Raw genomic sequence first — 19,310 nt, forward strand, 5'->3', positions numbered from 1 at the left:
AATGTCAGGTTTCTTGCTTCCTCTATATTTTTTTTAGCGAATTAGGCATGCCCATTGCGTGAGCTACGTTTGGATTTCTAAGTATTTGTTAGCTTATATAAGCAGAGGACCCGCTTATTATTGGGGTTCTCCCAAATGCTCGACCTTCAACAGACAAGCATACCCTTCCACCATGTCACCATGTGGTGGGTGCACTTTTGCATTCCCCCGGTTTGATTATGGTGGAGGGTGTGCTTGTCTGTTCAAGGTAGAGAAGGGCCACGTATAAGTACTGTGCCGTCCATAGAATTAAGTTAATTTAGTGTTGTTCCCTCCATAGAATTAAGTGGCGCTCTACAGTTTCGTATTTTGCATAGGGTTAGAATTTTAAAAAGAAAGAATTTCCCCGGGTTTGCTCACTGGTTGTACTGGCTACTTAAAGAAGACCTTGTGTATCTTAGGCATTGTTCAAAGAACCTTAAATTCCCTTTATTTTGGTGCATTCTTGATGGATGGGTGTACTATCGGTTATAGAGTATATAGCTTGGCCTTACTCAAGACGTGCATCTTTCAAAAACTACTAGCTCCGCTTGGTCATTTCACATTTGAGACTTAAGAGGTAAATTGCAAACAAAAAAGAGCCGATAACATTTTTTTTTTTTTACATTTAATATATGTAGTAATTCATCAATTGCACTTTCAAAAGCTGGTATTGTCTAGTTGGACAAAATTAATTTTCCCTATTTAAATAGCGGCTAAGGACAGTGTACTTTAGACTAATTCAGGCTGAATTGTTAGCATAAGGGAGCAGTCATTATAGTTACCAGTGTGCTTTGATCATGTGCAATTTCCATAAGTACAGTATCCAAAGAAATGTCAGCCACATTGCATCAAAGTAGCATAGAGGTATGCCATCATTCTCTCCATTGTGCATGTTTCAAATGCAAATAACTTCACCTACATACATCACTCTCTCAAAAGTGCATACTAACTGGTGAGCGCCCCTTAAGTTAGATAAGATTGTATGTTGTGCTGTCCATACAATTAAGGTTATATATGTATCCTCTGAGCCTGCCAGAATGTCGTTTGGCAATCTAGGGTTTCACATGGGCGTTGTGCCGTCCTTACAATTAAGTTACTTAAGCTAATGTCCATTGAACTAAAAATAATACAGTCCTATCATTTTTATTATGGGTACCATTTACCCCAACAAATAGTGAAATCAGTCCTATAATTATTATTTTCAGCACCATTAAGAGGAATCAAGAAACCTGACAGATTCAGAAACTGTACTGTTAATATTTCGTACCCTCCCTCTGAACCGTAGAATGTCGTTGTGCCGTTGTTAGATCTAAGATTGTAAATATTTCGTCTTCTCAACTTGCTAGAATATTGTTTGGTAATATAGGAGATCACATGGGAGTTGTTTTGTATAGATTTATCGTCCTCTGAACTTGCTAGAATATTGTTTGGAGTTCACATTGGGGATGTGTTGTGTAAATGTTTTTATTTTATTTTAAATACATATATTTTAAACAGATATTTATTATATAATGAATTTTGAAATTATTAATGTTATTATATCTGCAATTGAAAATATAAAACATACGATAGAAAAATATATGATGAACTGAATCATAAACAAATTATTTATGATTCTGAATCATTACAACTTCGAAAGTTTGAAGATAGACATACATTACCAGAAGAAGACCGGTTCATTAAGCTGATTCAACAATCTATGTTTCAATCCTTGGCAACAGTCAAGTATACAGAAGTTGAGCAATTTGTTTCTATCTCACTCGCAATTGAAAAAATTAGATAAGAATTATCCCATGGATTTGAAACAAAAGAAATTGTGAATACACGCGTAATACGACTGAGAAAGATTATGTCTGCAAGTAACTCTGTTACTGGTGAAAATGAAAGCACTGTCCGTGACCGTAATGATTGTGAAAGTGAAAGTAATAAAAACGTCTCTGATGAAAGTGAAAGTTATCGCGAAAGCAAACGTTTCAGCTTTGTCTGGGATAATGGATTGTGAAAAGGAAAACAATGACATAGTTACTAGTGATTGTAAAAGTGTTAACACCATTGTAATATTTATTCTGATAATAATATTAATTTGATAATAATATTTATTCTGATTATAATGTTTATTCTGATAATACTATTTATTCAGATTATACTATTTAATCAGGTTCAATTATAATATTTATCCTTGACTTTGTCAAATGATTCGGATTTTTAAAATTCTGATAATAGTATTTATTCTGATTCATTCCATTATTTGTTATTTTTAGTAACATTTACCCCAACAGATAATGAAATTTATCTTATAATTAGTTTATTTAGTATCATTTACCTCATCAAATTAAAAAATCTGAATGATGTTCATAATTTTTAGTAATATTTACCCCCAGGAAATTCAATAATCAGTGAAGAATAAAATTATTCTGATAATAATATCTTTCTGATAATAATATTTATGCCAATTATAATATTTATTCAGATTATAAAAGTTATCCTTGACTTTGTCATTTACCCCATCAAATCATAAAATCTAACCACTTTTCTTTATTTTAAGTACCATTTATTACATCAAATTATAAAATCTAACTAATTTTTGTTATTTTAAGTATTATTTACCTGAAAGCTGAACGAGAATCAAAATTTTTTTTAATGTTATAATAGATTTTATTTCCCCTCATTAGAAACCAGGATTGAAAATCAGTCACGAACGTGAAGATCTATGATCTTACATACAAATTCAAATTTAAAACTTTATGTCTCAAATCAAGAAGGTGTTCGGATCGGTCAGTAAGCTTGAAATATGTCCCTGATAATAGCGGATTATGACATCGCAAAAAGACCGGACTAATGGGTTCTTGTTCGGTTAAATTTCCAGGAGGTACTTGAGGTTTAAATTTTATAAAATATACCCTTGTTGAGCCTGACTAGATTTTTCAAGATCTACTTGATAACTGCCATCTATTGCATCACATACAAGACTGAATATGATTGTTGATGTGATATAAATAGCACCTGTTGAAATATGACGACATCCACCATATGGATCATTGTTATGTTTGAGAATATTTGATAGCGTCGCTTTTTTCTCTATGACTCGACGACTTTTCTTAAAGTTTTCATCGATGACGTCGTTGAGTGATTTTGTTAATTCGTCGGTACGAATTCCTGGTACTATTAAATTTGGTAATTGTTCTTCTGTAGCTATATGCGTCCAGAAATAATTGTTTAATTGTTGAGGATTCACGAACTACTCTATCAGCACGGTAAATTATATTTTCAATGATAAGTTGACTGTCAAATTCATGATCGGACTTTACCTGGTTTTAATATTGTATCGTTGCGATGATCTGCTGCTTTGTATCGTCGCTGTAATATTGTGTGACGCTTAAAAATAAATTTTGTAGTTGATCGAACACATGCATGTATTCTAACTTGATGACGTTGGAAAATGAATAATTAAGCTATTCTTTGACGAATCTACTCTCATACTCAGTGTGATAAAAACTAAGTCTAATTTCAGGAAGCAGTGTAACATCAGACGCAATGAAAGTATATTCCGTAAAACTACATGGTTCTTCATTTCGAAAGTTTGGAAGTTTTATAAATATTTACTTAACCGTGAGAAAATCATCTCGTTTTGGTTCTGACGGTCCTTGATAAACAGGTGGTATCCCTGGCCATGCTAATACGTTTCGAATTGACGATTGACATATATCTACAGCATAATCTAGCGAATTTATTGCGGCTGATAATGATGGTTCGCGAACCGTAATAGCGATTTTGGAATCTTTTCCCATAATATATTTAATTCTCCGCAGAAATTCATCATTGATTTGTTGAATTGTATCACAACCTGTTTATCAATTTAAATCAGGGGTCTCAAACTCAAACCACCCTGAGGGCCGCATGAGGGGATTTTCAATGACCCAAGGGCCGCACCACCTTTGTTATCTCTCATGACACCTTGTGACGCCAATCGTTTTGCGGGCCACAGGATACGGCTTGGCGGGCCGCGTGTTTGAGATCCCTACTCTACAGTCTTATAGCGAAACTTGCTCTTACTGAATCTTCGTTGCACTGACTAACATTGGTAAAGAAATTTCTTTGTTTGCATAATGCTGATTTAAGTTGAATAACTTTATCCTCTCTAATTTTGCCCGCGTAAGCGTCATATTTCTCACGGTGCATTGTTTCGTAGTGCCGACGCACGTTATACTCCAACGGAACAGCTATCGTTTGTTGACAAACGAGACATTGAATTTTATCGCTGACCTCAGTGACAAAATATAAATCCTCCCATTTGACTTGAAAAAACTCTCTTTTCGTTTGCGAGTTTTCTTTTTCTCGAAACAGAAGATATTTATACGGGCTTTTATGTTTATAAAAATGCAGCAAAATCAACTATATAATTCAACATCAACTCGATCACTTTACTAAAACACCGGAACCGGAAGTCCGCATTAAGGGCGACAATTAATAGAAAGACTACGAATAAGTAAGTAAGGTGGCGCTATACAGTTTCGCATTTTGCATAGGGTTAGGAATTTAAAGAAAAAGAATGTCCCCGGCTTTCCTCACTGGTTATACTGGCTATTTAAAAAAGACCTTGTATATCTTAGGTATAATGCAAAGAACCTTTAATTCCCTTTATTTTGGTGTATGATTGATGGGTGTACTATGGGTTATAGAGTATACAGCTTGGCCTTACTTCAAATGTGCACCTTTCAAAAAAGTGCTAGCTCTACTTGGTCATTTTCACTTCCTGAACTTCAGAGGTAAATTGTATAAAAAAGAGCCGATAACTTTTTTTACATTTTATATATTTGGTAATTCATTCATTACACTTTCAGAAGCTGGTATTGTCTAGTCTGGCAAAATTCATTTTCCTTATTTTAATAGCTGCTATGTATAGTGTACTTTAGACTAATTCAGACTGATTTTTTAACACAAGGGAGCAGTCATTTTAGTTAGCAGTGTGCTTAAATCATGTAAAATTTCCAAAAGTACAATATCCAAAAGAAATATCATCCACATTACATTAATGTAGCATAGAGGTATGCAAACATTCTCTCCACTGTGCATGTTTTAAATGCGAACTACTTCACCTTACATACGTCACTCTCTCAAAAGTACATATTATCTGGTGAGCGCCACCTAAGTCAGAGTTTCTTATGGTTCAAATGGCGCTAACGTTAAAGTTCAAAAGGCGGCGAGAGAAAAAGAAATAAATGAAGAGTCAATTTTTTGAAAATCCCAAAATGCGTCGCGGGCCGCACAATATGCCCTTGCGGGCCGCGTGTTTGAGACCCCTGATTTAAATTATGCAATTTTATATAGTGCATTAGCATTAAGTCCATTAGGATACAAAGGATCTAACTTATGAATACAATAAATTTCTTTCATGAGTCTATTATGTCACCATGCAAAATATCTATTGGCATGAAAGAAAAATCGAGTAGAGAGTGATTATTGGTGTTAAAGTGTGTTGAAATATTAGAGGAAAACTGAGGATCTCTATACTTTGTTTTATATGAAAGCGATGATTATTCATTCTCTTAGAAACTTGTTTGCCCAACATATTGCATGCTACATTTTTTACAGTTTATTAAATAAAACACATCAGTTGATAATAATCAATGCACTATATAAAAATGTATAATTTAAATTGATATACTGAATATCTTTTATAACAATATAATTATATGTATGACTGTTTGTCTATATTTGATTTTATTATTTTACTAATTCAAGTTTCATTAGAGACTCGTGTATCTTTTAGATCCTGTCACACACACACACACATGTATGTATATATATATATATATATATATATATATATATATATATATATATATATATATATATATATATATATATATATATATATATATATATATAATTGTTATGATGATGCATATCATTAATGTCGTTATATAATGACGCAATTGTTGTTTTCAAATAAAAGACGTCATCCGTTTCTTTCAAAACATTTCGTGCCTGAAGAGGCATAAATTAAACGCGAAACTAGTTGCACAGAATTTTAGGCGTTTTTGTTTATTTTATTTTATCACAAAGCATTAAAGTGGGAATACTAACAACTTGCCAATCGGGAGTTCCATATGGTTTATTTTTAGTTGCAAATACCAGTGAACTATTTGCTTGCAACACACCAAATGAATTTGATCTACTATTTGACCAAGTATATACTCGTAATTGCGCAAGTGCTATTTCTTTCTCTGGAATTACAGTTGGAAAATTAACGCTGAACTCAGGATTGGTTGAGTTTGCTGATATCATCGTCGTTTATGACGGAGTTAAATCATGATTTTAAATTCCGAGTTTCTAAATCGGACGTAGGTTCTGACACAGACATTGCCTGGTAAATCTTAATCATTTCTGTAAACTTAGTATCTGATATTATTCCATCACTAAGGATATCAACGAATATAATTTGGAGTATGTTACCTTCGCTGTATGTAGATTTATTGTTTACTCATGCAATTCTGTATTTATACACGTAGATCCTTTTTGGCGATGATATTAAGAATACCGGCAATTATTGTTGCAGTTGAAACACAAATTGTTATAACTTCTGATGATGTCTTTGTTATTGTTGATAGCAATAGGCCGGTTCCAGCGATAACATCGGACGCCGGATACAAAATTATGCCAACGACAACTGCACATCTAAGATATTTTTTACTTTTATTTTATGCTTGTCGACGATGTTTTTCAATTTGGTTTGCCACTAACATATCTGATTGTATCTGTAATGTTGAACGCCGATTGGGGAATTCATTATATTTTAAATAGGTGGTAGTTTAGCGACTAATTCAAGACACCAATAATACATCACGGTTTGCCTTTTTCTTCAGGTTCCACAACAAGTGTTACCTCGTCGTTTTGCTCCAAAATAACTAAAATATATCCAGAGAATCCAGTGAGTGGATAACGCCGTGGTATTGTGGTGGATATCGTAAATGTCGTAGTACTGAGTACTGAGAAGTTGTATATGCCAGTAACCTCAGCGCGATGTTTAATGGATTTATTGATGACCATAATGTTGACCCAGATGCTACAGTATAAATTACACTGTAGGTAAAAAGAAATTATGCCAGAGAGCTTAATGTCAATGACCGATGGACTCCCAAACAATTCCTTAATGGCTCTATTTATGTTTCTACTAAAATTTTAAAACGTTTGTTCATTATTAGAATATTCAGATCTAAATGTGGTCATTCCATCATTGTTTGTCATTAACGAGTTCGTTGCAGCGTCATCGTTTGATTCTGGTTCTCCAAGACAAGTAATCACCTGCGTTTAGTAAACGAGCATTGATATCAGTTCTAATCGTGGTGTTGTTGCTGTCTACGTACCATTTTGCTACAACATCATCATCTGATTTTGGTTTTCTCACAATAATAATAGTATTTTTACTCATACTGATATCGCCATACATAACATCTCCAATTGATTTTATGCGTCCAGCTATTTTGCCCATAATTAATAAAACTGATTCCTCCGAGTTTTTAATTTTACCGAATTTAGTAAACACCACTAAGTTATCTTCGGTTCATCTGGAACCCGCAGAATAATATCTGTCGAAGGGATATTGCTCGTCTTTAATCGTCCTTGTTTATCTTAAAAACAACAACTTCATTTTGGTCTACATTTGCAAGACTAAAAAGATTAGCGAGTTCATCCTTGACCTCGTCAAGGGTTGCATATTTAGATATGTCGCCTTGCCTAGTTTTACTCTGAGTCTTACTCAGAGAAGATCTTCTGTAATTATCTACAATTATACTTTAAGATTTGTTTAAAACGACGGTGTACGGTTATACCGCTTACTTGTATACTCGTGCATGACTTTATGAAGTGGTATTGTTCATGATGACACAGCGTCGAGTACAGCAACTACTTCACGGCCACATACTGGCGGATCAGTTATTGTCTGTGTTGGTAATGTTGAATACCAGACTGCAGGAATACAACGTATTCCAGTGCTGACATATTTTAAAAATTCTTTTGGTGGTACCAACCCATACGAATCAAAATAAACAATTCCACGTGGATCAATCGCGTATGCAACCCAACGAGTACCTGGACAAGAACTTTCATCGAGCTTAATCATACCGGTTTCAATATTGTTGGTTATTTTGGTAATTGATCACACATAAAACACCTCTGAAGTTTTTGACATTTAATTTCTAGCAGCATCGATTAAATCAAAATTTTACATAGGAAGGAGACGATTTGCATTTAACGGAGTGTCCCAGGAAGTCTAAGACCTTTTCCGTACCAATAGGGAGTTCCTGGTAGTCTCCCTTCTTTGGAAATTTTTATTCCGTGACCTGTTGCTTTCTTTAGTGCCATTCCAGCGGCAGGTCCAATATCACAAAATTCAGCTGCTTTTGCAACAGCTGGGGCTTCAGCGGCTATCAACGCTGGTATAGCTGCAATAAGTGGAAATATACCACCAGCCTTGAATGCTACTTTAATGGCACCCGAAGAAAGATCAAGTCGTACGCCGGTTTTCGATTGTTTGAAGTCATTGAAGTGCATGAGTTGACGTTCAGTCTGTGATAGTTTTTCTGACCACCTGTGATTTGTTCTTTTTTAAGTGATATTTTTACTTCACAATTCCTATTTGATACTGATTGTAGTTTTTTTAATGTGACCAGGAGTCAGACTTTCACTAACATGATGATATGACATTATAATATCATGAGCGATAATTACATGTTTTCTACTGGGGCATCAGCGACTCTCATTCGTCCACCAACACCTTCGAGCAACATTGTTTTAGCTCCTATTGCCACACGACCTCGAAAGTATATATCAACGACAGATTGCCTAACTAAATTAAAATGTTCCAGAGAAAAGCAATAACATGGACACAGCGTTGTAAAATCTAGTTGTGATGTTTGTAGACCGGAATCAACATTTTGATTACGTCCCATAAATGTCATCAAACGATGATATGCACGTGCAACATGATTATTCTCAAAGTTCAGTATTATGCCATCAGCTGGTTCTTGATGCCCGTTTATCCTTAATAAAACATCAGTAATACCAAGTTTGTCAAATATCATTATACTGTGTGTTTGTGAATTTATTTGTTCAGTATTTTGAAAAGCAACAAATATATGTCTTGGTGCAAAATCACTTTGCTGTGATGCTATTTGCCATGTAAATAAAACATTAATATTGCTTTGAACACTACTAGCGGTCATCGTCAACCATGATAACGTTGATATACCACCTTGACTCATAAAAGAGAGCAACCGTTGTTCTTCGTAGATTGATGGAGTCATTACTGTCATCCACATGTCAATATTACTTTACCAGCATCACCTATAGGGCGCCAGATTAAATCATCGTCGGTAACCTTTCTTACAAGCACAACTGTATGCTTAGCTCCAAAAATAACCTTTATGATATTTCTGCAGACTGATTGAGTGATCGGTACTTGTTTACGTCTTACTCCATGACGTCCTGATATTATCATGAAACAACTTCCCGCGTAGAACGTTTCATGCAATGCGTTATCGATTAGCAGTATATTATAACGAGAATGATTGACAGCCTACGTTACTGCTTGCTCTCACACTGAAGTGACAGGACACATTACTACACAGACTGAAGTACCCGATCGATATGCAACGGGCTATATATAAAAAAATAACAAATTCTACACATTTCTATCATTATATTTGGTTATCTGACTATTAATGCATAATTGGAAAGAAATAAAACTCGTTGTGTATTCAAGGAGATATAATTAGCAGAAGCAAGACCAATTAGTGTCAAGCTTGAAGCATCAAGCGCTGATGAAGCACATGTGAGTTCCTTATTCTGAGATGTTTTTCCAAATCAAAGTCATTGGAGGAATCAGTCTAGAACATGTCTTCAAATATCCGCCAAAAAATAAAAGTCTGCATGAAAAGTGAATTTAAACTGAGAAACGTACAAACATTTTTCTTGCAAACATCATATATAGTAATCCCTTACACAATGGAAGTTAGCAAATATTTGGACATTTTTCACCATCTAAATAAGGTTTTACTTGTATCTGTCTTTATAGTTGTTTATCTCTCTGTAGCAACTATATTGTTTTATAGAAACGAAGACACTCAGATGTGTTAGCAGTGGCGTCGCTAGTGGGGTGCGGGGGGGGTGGGGGTGCGGACCGCACCGGGTGACACCATCTCAGAGGGGTGACACCAAAATGAAAAATTGCAAATTTTACAGAGCACACACTGCTCGGTCTAGTCGGATTTCATAAGCGGATAACCGATCATAGTTAAATACATGACTAGCAGGCACAGCAGTGGCGTCGCTAGGGGGATGCGGGGGGTGCGGACTGCACCGGGTGACACCATCAGAGGGGGTGACACCAAAATGACATTACTAAGGATTCTGTATGGTCTGTTACGGAAGGAGGACCATGGGGGTGACACCATGAGCTACCGCACTGGGTGACACCAACCCAAGTGACGCCACTGTGTGTTAAATTATTCTTGTATTTGCAATTAAGTGATGTATACTTTGAGAGATTTACCTAATTTTATTTTGAAATGCCTGCTATGTGTAAGTCATGCTATTCGTATGATATCTTGTTGTCATCTATCTTTCCAGAATCGTATAGTTAGTTAGTCACCATTTGTTAGTCGTAGGCATCTTCATTCTCGGTGAAAAGGTTTGGTAAGTTAAATTATCTTTGAGGGACACAATATTACACAGCAATGACATCATTCTATTTCTCTAACTATCGGAAAATTATTTATCGTTTATCTTTAATTAAAGATAGTTGGAATTCTTTTCAGTTGCGTTTTCTCTCAACTTCAATCAAGTCAAAAGAAGACATGTTTTATAATTTGCAGGCGTGTTTCATTGCATTCTACATTGAGGAATTTTAGTATGCGATATCTTCGTTTAATCAAAGGTAACAGCAATATCCTTCATTCGAATCTTCTCTAAATTGCATCTTCTTTTGTGAGAGATCATACACTCTATGTTATGAATGTAGTATCTAAATAACAAATATGTCACTGATAATTACACTCAAGAAACCTCGTTGACTGCTTGAATTAGAACTTCAATGACAGGCAATACAATGGAGGAAGACAAAGGTGAACGCGAAGCATCGGTGAAATGTAGAGAGTAAATTCAAACATTTCCAAATCATCAATGAAATTAACTAGCGAGCAGAGATTTAACTTAAATATAGTGGATATCAATGTTTGATGAAAAACTGTCATTTGACTGTTGTTTAAATTCAACATGTTCTTGTACCCTGTATGATATATAATAATGTTTGTGCCCTTTATGATATGTGAAAATGTTCTCGTACTCCATTTGCTATGTGAAAGTGTTATTTTACCGTATTTGCTATGTGATAATGTTCTTTCACACCATTTCCTGGTGGTAAGGTTTACACATACATACATACATACATACATACATACATACATACATACATACAAACATACATACATACATATATATATATATATATATATATATATATATATATATATATATATATATATATATATATATATATATATATATATATATATAATTACGAATCTCATAAAATAAGTAATAGGAAAGTGTGAGAAGAAACAAGCTTTGCAAAATGAAACAAATAGTATATTTCACTAGAATGCAAAGTGAAATTGTAAAAAAATCTTACGATATTGCGAATTTAATCCGAAATGATCATAAAATTACTAACACAAGTCTGAAAGAATAAAGTTTTGAATAATCCTTAGTGGTATTCCAAATAATTTTCAACGCTGAAGGTGTTGTTTTGCCTGTAGTGGTCAGTGGTCGTTAATGTACTAATGTACCAACATTGTGAATATATTAAATATTTTTTCCAGTAAACAAGATTATATTAAAGAAAAAGACAAAAAGAATAATCCAATAGCCAAAAGTTCGTTTCTATAAATAAAATGGTACAACGATGTCCTTGACTGAGACCAAGCAAGATAAATATGTTTACTTCTATTGATAATGATCTTAATATTGAACCCACACTTATAGAAAAAATATTAGTTATGTATTAGTTGTATACACGGGCGCACGCATGATGTTTTGCGGGGGGGGGGGTGGTCAGTCAGTCACGACAGGCTGGGGGGTAGTATTAGTACAGTAAGCAGTCTGAAACAAAAGCTAATATTTACTAAGCGTTTTGAATATAATCTTGTGACATATTTTCAGCTTCATTTGTATGATTAAATATATATATATATATATATATATATATATATATATATATATATATATATATATATATATATATATATATAGTATGATTTCCAGCAGGATAACGTGACCCCCCTTGACCTATGCTGCATGCGCCCATGGCTGTTTACATGAGCAATGGTTTGGGTCAGGAAGAGAATGAAGTTGATCCTGGACAAGCTACAATATAAAATTTCACATGGCGAACAGCATACGATAAATTAAAAAACTTGACAAGCAATGCAACTTATATATACGTAGCATCTCCCCTCATATAGAAAAAGAAAGATTTATTTTGTAAAGTCAAATATTACTATATACAATATTAGTCAAATATACATGTGATACTAATTTACAAAAGATAAATTCTTCTGAATGACACAAAGTATACATGAAACATCATACTTCTTTACACAGGAAATTGCATATTCTATTATATTGTCCTTTCTCTTGATGTACCTGATGTAAATATTGTAATCCTGCAACAACAAAATCTACCTTAATAATATGAATTTTGTTTTTCATCTTGCCGATGAAAGTAAGGGGGTTGTGACCACTAAATATAATAATCCGACAAGAAGCTGAAATACACTTCAAAGTGTTGCAAAGCCAGTATCAAAGTCAAACATTCCCTTGTGGAACAATTTCTCTGGTGCTTGTTTAATTTCTTGGAATAAACAGCACACTGGATGAGCTACACCATTTTTTCTTCTTGAATCAATATTCCACCAACCCCAACATGATTTGCATCAACAGACATTTCAAATGATTGACTGAAATTTGGAGCTGAAAGAACTGATGGAATCATAAGTATGGCCTTTAACTTATCAAAAGCTTGCTTAATTTGTTCTAAACCCATGAAGTTTGGTTTTCTCGCCTAACAAATTTGTCAGGGGTTTAGCAAGTATGGAAAGTTTGGAGCAATATTTCCGACAATACCCCAAAATCGCTTCGTTTGCATCTTTACTGATAGACATGTGGAATTCAGAGATAGCATTGACCTTAGCATCTATAGGTTTAACATGTCCATGTCCCACGATATGTCCATAAAATATAACACAAACACCTTTGGATAAATTAATAGCCAAATTTGAATAACTGAGTCTATTAAATATTTCCGACTTGTCTCCACGCGCTATTTCCAGGTGTCATTGGAAATGATGACCTCATCGATGTAAGCATCACAGTTATCCAGACCACATGTAATCATGTTCATTAAACTTTGAAAAGTACAACGCGAACCTTTCATTACAAACGGCATCACTTTATATGTATAAAGTCCATCTGAACTTACAAATGCATACATTTTCTTGGCTCTTTCTGTCTGTGGAATTTGCCAAAATCTATTCAAAAGGTCAAATTTGGTGACATATTTTGCCTTTCCAATTTTGTCAATGCAGTCTTCGATTCTTGGGAATGGAAATGAATTTGTTTAGGTTACATTATTCACTTTCTATAGGCGATCCACATGCGGAAAGTATTTTCTGGTTTTAATACAAGAATACATGGTGAACTCATGTCACGGTTACTCGCTTCTATGAAATGATTCTTGAGCAAACGCAGAATTTCTTTTTTTTCAAACATTCCTGTTTGAGAGGGTTCATCCTTTAAGGATGGTGTGTCAAAGGTGTAGCATCTACGATTTCATCATGATAGGTTTTATTTCTTCTTATAGGAACATCAGGAAACAAGAGCTCAAATTCAAATAATAGTTTGTTTAGTGCATTATTTTACCATAGCTGCAGATGTAACATTTTCTGGTCCCGATTGGTCATTTGTCCAGAAACATGTCAGTAGACTTTTGATAAGTTAAAGGACATGTTTAAGAGTGCACCATTTCTTTCAGCTCAAATTTCAGTCACTGATTTAAAATATCTATTGATGCAAGTGAAAGGAGTGTTTTTTGTATTTTATTTTATTATTTGTAGGCTTTTCTTAATGACTGTATGATATATATACATTTGTATTAAGTGGCTGACCTTACCCACAATAAAGTTCATGATGTACCTGGCCAGGGACATTTATTTTGTAATACAACTAATTCATAGTACAACTGTACAAGTAATTCGTTGTACACTTGTAAAAGTAATTCATAGTACACCTGTAGAAGTAATTCATAGTACATCTTTACAAGTTATTCATAGTACACCCATATAGCTAATTCATAGTACATCCGTACATGTAAATCATAGTACACCTGAACAACCAATTCATGGTGCACTGCACAACTAACTCATAGGTTGTGCACATATACAACTAATTCGTAGTACGCATGTATAACTAATTAATACCTAGTACATCTATGCAACTAATTCATTGTATACTACACACCTAATTTCTAGCACACCTATACAACTAATTCACAATACACTGCTACGACTAATTCATAGTAAACATATACCAGTAATTCATAATACACCCGTATAAGTAATTAATAATACACGTGTGTAACTAATTAATAGTACATCTCTACAAATAATTCTTGATGCTCCTCTACAACTAATTCAATCTACACCTATACAACTAATTCTTTGGATACCTATACAATTAACTCATAATACACATGCACAATCAACTCATTTTACACCTGTACAAGTAATTCTTAGTACAACTATAAAACTAATTCATAATACACATGTACAATCAATTCATAGTATACATACGTACAACTAATTCATAGTACACCTATATAACTACTAGTAATTCACAGTACTCATATACCAGTAATTCATGGTACAAGTGCACAACTAATTCATTGTACACCTGTAAAACTAATTCATAGTACAATTGTACAACTAATTCATAGTACATCTGTAAAACTAGTTCATGGTACACCTGTAAAACTAATTCATAGTACATCTATACAACTAATTCATAGTACACCTGTAAAACTATTTCAAAGTAAACCTCTCAAACTAATTCATAGTACACCTGTACAACTAATTCATAGTATACATGTGCAACTAATTCATAGTACACATATACAACTCATTCATAAAACACCTGTACAACTAAATCATAGTATACCTCATTCTAATTTAAGTTCTAGAAGAAGAAAAAATCATTTTATCGTAGGAATGGTTCTATTTCAAATTGACCACAATTATTGATTTACTCCCCTTCTAAGATTCACGAACATGAAAAGACCATTTTGCAAAATGTGGAAAGTCAATGTATGCTGACCCTATTGCTTTGGATATAATATAAAGGTAGGTGGTGTTCAAAAGTCTGATAAACACCATTGGACGGACATTACACGTATATTCGTCCTGATGAGAATCAGTTCCCTTTATTATTCTCTGAACAAAAACATTGAAATAATTAGTTAGAATAGATGAAAACTGTAGCGTTTTTTTTTTTTAACCATATGCCACAAATACGGTTTGCATTTAGCAGTGAATCAGTTTGCGGATGCAATTAAAATCAGCAAATCATATTCAGAAAAGCTTCAACAAATCACAACCTGTACTGAAACGACCTTTCTAACTGGTCAAATTGTATTCTGTTATATTGGTATCTCGAAAGTTTTCTTATACGTTGGGAATGCTTTCTTTTATTTTATTTTATAAAATGTAATATGGACCGTTTACTTTAATTGTATTATATGTGTACGCTCTTCCCTTGAAAAACTTAAAACAAGGACAAGAACAATACTGTAATGCTCTATTAACCGCTGAGAGATCCCATTATATAAATTTGAATATATTTATCAAAATGTTGTACAAGGCGCGATCACTTTTTTATCATGAAATTATTTGCATAAATTGCATAAGTTGTTTCTTTATTTTTGTTAGCAAGAGAATGCTAAAACAATAAACAATGAAATCGTCAGTGAGAAAATGTATATTTTTTGTGTTTGATTACGGTGAGAATAGTTTGCCTCGTTTATTCTATCGTCACATTTTTCTGCATGTGATTGAACAACACTAGTCGTACATGTTGATAAGCAGTGACAACGTATAAGCAATCGTATGGCCCAAATGCACAAAATAAGGAAGATTTCGGATTAAGCACGTGATGCCCTACATTGTTATGTCATCAGATTCTAATATAATGTTCTACTCATTTACGACGCTGCTAGCTGCTAGCATGAAATCCAGTGTTTCAATGAAGTGTAATTTATTTGTCAGATTAAATGCAAAACGTTTCTTCTGACTACTACTAAATCCTTTTCTCTATGTTAGTAGAAGAAATCATTATTCAGACCTCTTCTTTATATGAAACAGTCTTTCATATAAAGAAGAGGTCTGAATAATGATTTCTTCTACTAACATAGAGAAAAGGATTTAGTAGTAGTCAGAAGAAACGTTTTGCATTTAATCTGACAAGTGATTGAAGCCATTAGAAGGTTTTCGTTGGTCTTAAGTGTGTACGGCCAAGTGAAAACGTTCTAATGGTTTCAATCACTCAGCACGTGCTTTTTTTGACTCCTTCGCCAAAAGAAATCCCGCTTAACCGTTTTCAGCCAAATTTAAATGTGAGCATCTAGGTTCCAGTGATTTACTTTTTTTGTAGAAATGTTGGGAGATTTACTGTTAAATATGGCCGTTGCTTAAACACAGAAATCATACGAAAAGAAAAAAAATCAACTAATCGCAGGACAGAATAAAATTAAATTTGACAGAGAGCATTCTGTCATTAAATCGTTCTTAAATTGTGGCAACCAATATTTCATCACATTTTGCCGCCGTAACTAAAACTGGATTAACCATTAAACTATTTCTCAAAACCACACAAAGCTAAATTCGACGAAGCCATTATGCATTCATTGGTATTCAGCGATTGTACTGAGCACATCGATGTACTTCCAGATATTGCCGTCCTATTAAAATAAATAAATTGAACCATTTAACCGGGATTTCTCTAAAAAGCGCTATGAAAATATTCACCAAAGACGTTTAGAATCAATGCCTTTCAGTTTTTGTTTTTAATTTTTCCTTTCAGCCATCAAATTAAACATTTAAACATAAAATAAAATACAACACTTCTTTTCACCGACCGTTTAAAAGAATTAAATCCATTTGTGACAGATGGTACTTTGACATCAAGACTACATGATTTTTGTAAATATGGATGCTGCCACAAAACATAGCACAATATTTAAAGTAATTCATTATTAAAACTTGCTCTACGACATTCGATGAAATATCACAGAGAGCTTTAAATCATCCAGTCCATTCAGACTTGTACAAACGATGCCGATATATTCAAATATAACGGGGATTCGTTATATCACCGTATATACTCGCTTATAAGTTGAGTCAGACTACAAACTGCAAAAATCTTGTTATTACGTAGAATAATGCTCTCGCAGATCAGGGTCTATGTTTTTTGTTCTACCGATTACTCCTTACAAACCTGGCAGACCCAAACAATGTAAATTTACGCGATTATAAAAACTGTCAAATTACCCTGAATATAAATTATGTTAATTTACTTTCATACACGAATAATGTTAATTACACTCATAGACAAGTAATGTCAGTTTTCTCTTCTATACAAACAATGCATATTTACTCGCATATAAAAATGTCAATTGACTTGCATAGACATGTAATGTCAATTTACCCTCATATACAAATAATTTAAATTTACCCTCGAATATTGTTCTTATTTGCTTAAAATATACAGTAGTAGTTTTGAAACGAATCCACAAAAAAAAACCTGCAGATCTTTTTCACCTGTATCAGATGTGCTTATTAAATTTCGCCTGCTAAGTCATCATCATTACACCAAATTTAAGCTGACTTGAAAGAAATGCAGCGAGTTGACAAGGCGCCGTATACTGTGTGTCCAAAGGAATTCGGGTTTTGTGATAATGTCTCAGCAAGGAAGATTAGTAAAAAAAAAGACCTAAAACAAATGCACACATTTAATGCATTATTAATTGGCCTGGTGTGTCATATCAGGCAATGTGTACACATTCCTGATTTACTCAAGCGACGTACAACTATGAGAGAACAAAGTATACAGCAGTGCATTTTACTAATGCCTATTGGGCAATATAAATAGACATGTATTTCATGCCTAATGGGGAATATAAACAGACGTATATTCCATGCCTAATGGGCAGTATAAATAGACGTGTATTCCATGCCTAATGGGCAATATAAATAGACATGTATTTCATGCCTAATGGGCAATATAAACAGACGTGTATTCCATGCCTAATGGGCAATATAACAGACATGTATTCCATGCCTAATGGGCAATATAAACAGATCATTGTCTACCAGTATCATCAAAGTACTGTATCATACGGTCTCAGACATGGAAGCGTACTGCTATAATAGCTGTCTGGGGCACCGAAAATGTTACCGAACAACAATGGCTCCTAGTTAACATCATCCGTCATTACCGAACAAAAATTGCCGTGTCGTGTCAGATTTGCTCATGATGCACGGAAAAGCTCGCCATCCTCAGATTGTGGGATCGATGAAAGTGATTGGTATGCTGATAAATTTGCTGAGTGATAATAACTCAACAGACTGGCCAGTGGGACTGATGTTTATACATTCAACAAGAACACAAGCTTTCACTCTAGTATCAAGCGATCACAGTTTTTAGCATTGTTTGGCGGATAACCTCGTGTCTGACATGCATGTACCTCTCTTCCAATTGAAACTCTAGAACGCATGTTGTTTGGAGACGATTTGAGTGTGGCCTTTAATCAGCCTATATTGTTATCTATTGATGAAGCTGCCGAGATACCTAATCACATACCTAATGCAACTTCCTCGGGTACAATCGTAAACTTCATCCCGTCTACGTCGAATGCTGAGACTACAATAACAGACCTCAAGCCGCCCACGGCGAATGCATCAGGAACATTCACCGACCTCAACACCGATCGGAGCCAATTACAACACAAAGAAAGCGCACTTGAGAGGCGACGGTACATAAAAATCTAACGCATGGTAAAGCGTAGCTGCATGGACAATGTTTTTAGTAATTCAGCAGACACCGTAACTGGCACAAGGTCAATGACATGGGTTGCGAAGATCTGAGAAATATATTGGTCTTGATTATAGACTGCGACAGAAACT

This window comes from Sinohyriopsis cumingii, chromosome 3 (genome assembly GCF_028554795.1).
Source record: "Sinohyriopsis cumingii isolate HCF-2022 chromosome 3, ASM2855479v2, whole genome shotgun sequence".
Lineage (NCBI taxonomy): Eukaryota > Metazoa > Mollusca > Bivalvia > Unionida > Unionidae > Sinohyriopsis > Sinohyriopsis cumingii.